The following is an 8,805-nucleotide window of genomic DNA, read 5'->3' as shown; positions in this document are numbered from 1 at the left end:
CCCTTTAGCACTCTGTGGCCACATGCCTTTCCTGCATTTACCTACAATCACATGTCTGAGCTGCACTATTTAAAACAAAACACTGCACCTTCGCTGATACATGCCATAGACCATTGACATGCTGTATCACAGTATCATGATTTAATAGATTATTTTTGCATATTTCTTCCTGGTTATATTGTTTATTTTAATATTATGTCTCTATCTTAGTATTTACTTCAACTTTGGATTTTTCGTTTTGTCCTTGCTTTGTTCCTGTTTGACTAAGATTTTTCGTTTCTGTTTTAGTTTTGGTGCCTGATTCTGTTATGATTTGAAGTGACAAATATGGTGAGGATTGGTGTGAGGCTTCCTTAAAGCTCTACAAGTCAAGTCAAGCCTTCCCAGCCTTCCTAGAATAGACCTCACCCCAGTCAGCCTGTTGGTGCAACTCCACTGGGAGGCTTTAGCCTATTCAGGCCCAAAATGAGGAACTGATATTTAATATCCCAAAATTCATAAAAATATCAAAAATACCTGTCGAGAGAGAGAGTAAACCATGAAACCTAAGGACAAGGCAAGTGCGGAATCTTTATAAATAAAGATGTTTATTTGAAAATCAATAAGATGCACAAAAATGTGAAAAGCTCAAAAATAAGATTAAAGGATTTCCCTAAAAGTGCAATCCAGAGCAATCAAGTGTCAATAGGTAATCCGACTCTCAAACTTCACAAAATCAGAAACATAAATTAAGAAACCAGAAAATCAATAGTCATTTTAAATGCACTCTAAGAACTTCAGTGAACCACCAAAGAATCAACTGAAAGATTACCAGCAGTGATATCAGTGTGGCCCTGCCTCTTGGGGTTCTACCCACAAAATACAAGGAAATTAACAGAACCAGACCAAATACATAGAAACTCAACAATTACAAATTAAATAAAACATAACCAAAGTAAAACATGATCTTACATAAAGGAAACCAAACAAGAGGAATAATGAAAGATGCGAACTTAATAAACAACAACAAAAATATTAAATATACAAGTATATTAACTTAAGCCAGGGCAATAACCTTGTCTAAACCTTAACAGGTTGTTTTTGTTTCTCTGGCTGACAATTCTATTCCTGCTTTCCCTCTTTTCATCTCCTTGTCCATTTTTATTGTCAGCTACTACGTGTTTTCAAACAGGACCATGCAGCTTTTCCTACATTTTTATCTGGCTGTTTCTCACACTTCCTGTTTATTTCAAAACAGTTCAAACCAGAGACCTGAATCAGAATTCATATGTCAATGTTGCCAAAAAGTCTTCACAAAACCTTCTTTTCAATTCTGCTGACTCTATCAGAACCATTTATGTTTAATGTTATGTTTAATGGCAATTCAAAACCCTAAATTCACTCAGGGTGAGTGAGTGTACCCTCACTGACTTTGCCACAACTCATAGTTAGTATATAGTATAGTTTTAGTTACTGGTAAGTATTTAAAATCAGCCTGTAGTTCACTTCTGGGTAATTTCCAGAGTGCCTTCTGGGGTTAAACATGAGCCTTTAAAGTTCCCTGGGCCACCATTACACAGTGACATCAGAGCATGACAACTGCAACTATGACCTCGCCTTAAATGGCTTAAATGATTGCCTGATTTCTGTATTTTACCGCAGGTTACCTCTGCAGTGCTCTAAAGGAACTTTGTCACTGAAGATATCTCACTTATTCAGGTGCCAATAGAGTGTCCAGGGAATGGGCAACATTTATAACAGCAAGGTTACTGCTCTATACATGTCCAGGTGAAATATATGGAGTCAATCTTAAGTTGCTAGGGTTATTTCTCTTTAATATAGACAGACCTCATTTGTCCCTTTCTTTGTTATTTGCCCCTTGCTGTATTCATACTAATTCTGGTGCCCCCATGTCAGCTGGACATGCTGTTATAGACATTTTCACAGCGTTAATTTTGAATAGTTTCACTTGCAATGAGTTAGTTCAGCAGGTACCAAATATCACAATATCTAAAGTTCCATAAGTACAGAAATCTCATAATTAACTATTTGGTTTCTTGTTTCTATCTATCTATCTGTTCTGACTATCCAGTTACATCAGTCATTAAGGAATGAAAGGAGTATGGCATAGCTGCACATGTGCCACAAAAACTGAGTGATCAGCAAGAAGAAGGCTGCCAAGAAAAATAAAATAACTCTGAAGGAGTTACAAGCTACTGAGGCTGAGATTGGAGCGACTACACAGACAACTGTTACACAGGTGCCTTACCAGTTGTAGCTTTATTGAAGAGTGGCAAAGATAAAAACACTTTTAAAAAAGTATCCATAACAGTTTGGGTAGAGTTTATCAAAAGACACATGGGAGACTCTTATGTCAGCTGGCTAAATATCATGTTTGGTATAAGCTAAACAGTATGCATTATCAAAAACACATTGTGCCTGCTGGGAAGCATGGTTGTAACAGCATCATTCTTTGGGAATACTTCTCTCCTGGAGTTCCTGGAAGATTTGTGAGGGTAGAGAGTAAAATGAATGCAGAAAAATACAGGGAAATCCTGTAGGAAAATGTGATGCAGTCCAAAAGAAACCTGCACCTTGGGAGCAGATTTGTTTTCCAGCAAGGCAACGATTCCACGAATAACACCAAAGCTACTCAGGAACAGCTTAAAAACAATGTTAATGTGTTGGAGTGGTCAAGTCAGAGTCCAGATCTCCATCTAATTAAGAATGTCTGGCTAAATTTAAAAAAGCTTGTTCATTCACAATCCTAATCCAACCTGACAGACCTTGAGCAGTTTCACAAAGAAGAATGAGATAAAAGACAGTGTCCAGATGTGCAAAGCTGACAGAGACCTGTTGTTTTGTCTTCATAGAGTATTATACTGCTCTACTTTCCCCTATATTATTATTAATATGTAGCCTTTGTCAGAATGCCTCAAATCTTGCAGACTTACCACTGTTTGTATGGTATTATAGTATATAACTTCTCCCCACCTTCCCTTCTACATCTATAACCTCAGGCAATTAGGTGTAGTAAAAAACAAGCAGAAGTTAAGTTACAATTTAAACATAATATTTTGTATTATTGATAATATTCATAAATAATAACAATATGCAAAGTACCTTTGAATATTGTCAACCATACAACCCGATAACTGGTGACGTGTAGTTTCAGGCAGCACACAGACTTGTTAGTTACTTAAAATGTCTCTAGTTAAGTCCTCATTTGTGGTCAGCTTTCTTCAGAACAGGCCACATGCTTGTCTCAATATGGCTGCCGAGCTATGCTCTTTATTGTGTTGTCCTTTTCAGTTCATGGTGTGAGATGGTCTTTCATCAGTTTGGTAAGAGAGAGAGAGCTGTGTAAAGCAAGCAAATTTATAGGTTTTCTGGCCAAACCCTACAGCCAATAGGGCATCATAGTACTTAAAAGGTTTTGATACAAGCCAATTCCAAATAGCCATACTTCAGACCAATGGGGGGATAGAACACCTTCACACCTGCCCTCCAAACCATATGTTAAGGTAAAGCTTGGCAGTTAGGCAGCCTGACTTTCCTAAGGAGGTTGAGAGACTTCAGAGAAACATTTAACAAACTTGTTTGAGGCAGTTCCCCCAACTCAGTTGTAAAATTCACTTTCCTGACTTTCCTGGGGTGGTGGATATGAATGCTTCTCACTAATGTAACAGTAATATTACATTGCTTTGCCTAAGTCACAAAAAAAAGACATACAAAATATTTATCAACTTGTATGCAAAATTTCACATCACAACACCTGTGCACATAGACCCAAATCTGTAACGGCTGCAAAAGATGCAGCCACTAAATAGGTGGAGGCCAATAGGGGAGGCAGCTTGATAGCCAAGGTCTCCACGTCTCTGAACAAATCCAAATCGTATTATGTGATATCATCTACTGTTAAATTCTGCTCAGTACTTGTAATATTTCTATTGCACTATTATAGTGCATTGAGGATTACTTGTGTGCTGTTCTGTGTGTTATATTGACCCCCTTTTTTTAACACCCACTGCACGTCCAACCTACCTTGAACTGCCTTTCCCAAGGTTTCTTCCATTTTTTTCACCTACAAGGGTTCTTCTTGGGGAATTTCTTCTTGCCTTCTTACAGAGTCAAGGCAAGGGGGCTGTCAAAAGGCAGGGCCTGTTAAAGCCCATTGCAGCACTCCTTGTGCGATTTTGGGCTATACGAAAATAAATTGTATCGTATTGTATTGAAAATACTGACTCAATGGAGTTGAATATTAATGGCAGCAATTATTTTCTGTTTTTTATTTGTCAATAATCTAGATCACATTGCATAGATCTGCTTTCACTTTGACATTAAAGAGTATTTTTTGTGGGTCAGTATCAAAAAAAAGCCCAATAAATTAAATTCAGTGTCATTCAGTGTTGTCCGACAATAAAATATGGAAACATCCAAGGGGGTAAACGCTTTTTATAGGCACTATATATAGTAATAAACCATAAGAAGTCATTATTTAGGTTAGATGTCTCTACTCTGGCACATTCTGTGAGCTTCCTCTTCACCTAACAAACATTGTTCTAAATTGGCTATATTTAACTTTAGATGTTTTCAAATGTATAAAGAACATACAGGACCAAGAAATAAAAATGGGAAACATGAACGGATGCACATATAAAGAATACTGTATTTTTTTTTATCTGCGAAAAATTCAATTAAAAATCAATTTGAACACAACTCATATAATTATTACCAGTCTTGACCAGGGCTACTCAGCCTTTGGGTAGTTTTGAATAATTTGTAAATAATTTGATGTATATTTCTAGAATGTAAATGTAATGACAGTGAACACACCCGGCACGGCATATCTCAAAATGCATTTTTCAATCTTGGAGAAGTCAGTTTCTTGCCAGGGCTGATGTAGGGCATGGTGCACTGTAAAAAGAAAATCTTGTCCCTTTTTAGAAACAAGTAAATTGACCATACCTTCACATTATTTAACAAAACAGTGCATAATTTTCAAAAAACAGTAACCAAACATATAACTTCTGCAGAAAGTTACTACATCCAATAATAACATTCCTAGGCAAGTATTAAAAATATCCCTAGGCTCATTACTTTACTAATGTAGGCCACACAGTATAAAATACATTAAGTAGTGAGCTGCAGTATGCAGAATATGAAAAAGTAACAAGAGATGTAAGAACTTTCTCTTCCATCAACAACCCTGTGTTTTTGCTACTCTGTTAACTTGAAACTTTAAAATCATACAAGAAATTTTAAGGATGTTGGTGAAATATATAGCCAGCATAGCAAACTTTTTACTTTTACATTCAAATCATATGAGACCAGTGACAAATGGGTCAGTGTTAATTCAACATGGCTAGTTTTGATGCATGCCCTTGCTATAAAATAGAACGGAGGGCATATTTCCAAAAATAAATTTTCATTTTCACTGAAATAGTATTTGTCATATTTATTTACAGTTTAAAATTTGGTGAAAAGTTATAAATTGTAAAAAATGGAAAAGGCTTGTGAATTTTTCCTAGAACCGTATTTCTATTTCTGACTGAACAGACAGTGTTTCAAATTTATTTATTAGACTATGATAGGGCTGCCCGTGTGTCGAAACTCTACTCCTCTCAAGTGAACTGAAGAGACTTACTCTCTGTATGGAAGGATGAGAGGTGAAACAGCAATCTGCAGCAAAATTGTACCATCCAAATATCTTTTTAAGAGCTGATGGTTCTATGCTTAGAAAATGTACCCATGGTGTTACACACAAAAATAAAAACAAAAAATGAGCTCAGTGTCTTACTTGTGGTGCCTGCCAAGATTGTATTTTTGGTATATACTCTATAAGCCAGAAAAACAAAGCTGCATCTCCCCAGATCACCGGCACAATTTAAGGAGGCTGACTATTTTGTGATTAATCTTTCTAACAGTATATTCAGTGTTATACAGTCATTTTTGATTGTGTATTGTGAGCTTTAAATTGCCCGCTGTTTGAGTCTTATTTACATGTTTTTTTATTTATTTCACCTCAACAGGCTATCCTTAATGTACTTTCATAAACCTGGAAGAACCTGGGTCTTATCACTGGGGTAGAATACTGCAACTTATTATTGAAAGTCATTCTATAATAATTATTAAGAGACTATGCCAGGCATAGTACAAGATCTGAGGTTAACCAACCTGTTTCGACTATAAGGATTCCTTTCCAGTTTCAGAGTCCTCTTCTAGACTCTTGTGATGTGTGGGTCACAGACTTGCACAAGAGAGATGAAGGCGAGTCTGGGTTTCTGAAAAATTCAACTTTATGGTTGTGAAGACAGGAACACTCTCAAACAGGAACTGTCACATTTTAAACACACACACCATGCATGCTGTGATGATGAAGTCATCCTGCATTTGCTCCCTTCTCAGATCAAAAGAACAGATAGCCTTCCTGCACAAGAGAGGAGACAGAAAATGGAGCACAAGACCAGGGGCCACATGTACAGTATAAACAGAGCGTATGCTCAAAAATGTTGTGTACACCCAGTTCCATGCTCACTTCGAGATGTATAAAAACTAAACTTTGCGTAAAGCCAAGCACATTTTCATGGCAGCCTCACACCTTGCATATGCAAGTTTCTGCTTGGTTTTGCAAATGGGTGGCAGCCAGCATCAGAGCAGTGCTACTGTTTCTGTGTGGTGTCCCCTTTTTTTTAGATTTGCATCAATAACTCTGAAATGATCAAATACACCAAAATTAATTGCATATTGTTTGCAAATTTAATGCACTTGATTGTAATGATTCTGTAACAATATAATGGTGCACAGAATGGCAAAACTTTTCTGACTACCATAGCTTCACACACAGTTTTATGCATCTGGATTTTTTTGTGCGTACACACATTTCCAGTTTTGTCCGTATGCCATGTTTTAGTGTGAATTCTACGTGTGGCATTATACATGAGGTCCCATGTCAGCGGCCAGTTTTAATTGTTCCCCACATCAACAGACAGACATAGTACAGTTGCGTTACATGGTGGACCGATGAACTTGCAGTTACACCGGTGGCGGACAATCAATCCCTGCTTACATTAATAGAGTTTTGGTGTGCAGCACAGTTGGGGGGTTATCAGGATCTCAAAAATCTCACACTGTGCTATCTGTATCCAGAAAGGAGACCATGACCATTCCAAAAGACCACTATTAGTTGTCATTCTGTATAGTAAGTAACTCATGATGGCCAGGGTCAAATAACAGTGGCCTCGTAGTTTTTCCTACACTCAGTGTATGTAATTTTGTCACTTGTTCTTTCTTTTTTGCCAGGTTCATTAGGACACCTCATTCCACCTCATTCCAACACAGTTGGTTTCCTTTTTCTTTTCTGTTTCAAAGTCCTTCACTAAGCTTATATTTTTCATTCTGTATTTGGTTCACTAATATGCTACCTTATAGTTGCACCCACAATGACTACCATAGTTTTATACAAATTAACAAAGTGTAATTGGGCGCCCTTGATTTATAACCCCACAAAAAAAACTGCCTCAATGCAACTTCAGTCTACAGAAAGGAAAGCTTTGACTGTTGTTTGTGCAAATGATATACTGTAAAAGGTGTAGAATATATGGCTTTTGTATAGACAGTTTGGTGCCCAGGAAGGTACTGCATTCTGACTATGTCGTCAAACTTGGAAACGTCAACACTCATGTAACAATTAATAAGCATACCTGGAAGAGCTTCATTTGGAGGAATGATTTGATCTTAATTTATTATTGGATTTCTGCACTAGTTTTGGATTACCCACAATAAACACCAAGTCTGAAAAAGGTTGTTAATAAATCTCCCTGCTACCTGATTACATTTGGAAAAAGATAATTGACTTTTCAGTTGTATTGTCTGCATTGGACACTGTAGCATTATGGGTGGAGTTTAAGGATTGGGGGTCAGGGGCTGGCTCCCCCAGCAGATACACATGTTATCAAAACAGATCTCAGATCAAGTGTCATGTTACTAATTTTTTAGGGTCACAGTTAATGTAAATATGTTAACAATCAGTGTGCTGAACTGATAAACAAATAAGAGTAAACCATCCTGCCCAGAGCAACTCTGTCATACATGTCAACTATCCTTAAATCAGATAGAGAACTCTTGTGTACAACGTCAATCACAGATTAGTTCAGTTTCAGGTTTAGCTTCACAGAGGTTACTTCTTCAATGTAGCATATTAAATGTAGTGTGCCCGTGGCTGGCGCTAACGCCTTTGGGTACAAACAGCAATATGGTAGTCTAAGCAATTCCACAGCACACACTACACTCACCACTGTGAGAAAATATTTATACTGTAAAACAAAAGCGTGATACAGTATCTGTCTCTCAGATTAATTAAATAAATAACAGAAAACACTCCAACTTTCAGATCAGCTAACAAAGTCGCTCCTGAATGTTATATTTTGCATACATTTTCTAACTTGTTAAATAACAAATGGTTATTTGAACTGAATTACACTACTTCAAAAAAAACTTAAGAAATGTTAATGCTGTGTGTATATTTTTTTGGAATTTTGAAGTGTTAAATGTGTTAATGAAAGTGAGACATACTTAAAATTGACACTCGATGGCCAAGGTGTTGACCAGACAGACTCAAGAGGAAATAAGAAATGTGTGAAACCCTAAACCTAGCAAATGCCACCGTTCTGTGTGGCTTCAAGTATAACATCTGGCAAAAGCTTCTGACCACATCTCAGTAAAGGCTGTTATCTGAGTGGATTTGGTTCAGGCAAGTCATTTATCTTGGAAGTCTGTCATTTCAATAAGGTGATATCTTCAAAGAAAAGGCCTAGGCATTAGCGC

Source organism: Polypterus senegalus, chromosome 5 (assembly GCF_016835505.1).
Source record: "Polypterus senegalus isolate Bchr_013 chromosome 5, ASM1683550v1, whole genome shotgun sequence".
NCBI classification, from domain to species: domain Eukaryota; kingdom Metazoa; phylum Chordata; class Cladistia; order Polypteriformes; family Polypteridae; genus Polypterus; species Polypterus senegalus.
The sequence above is the reverse complement of the archived record's forward strand: the minus strand, read 5'-3'. Positions refer to the sequence as shown.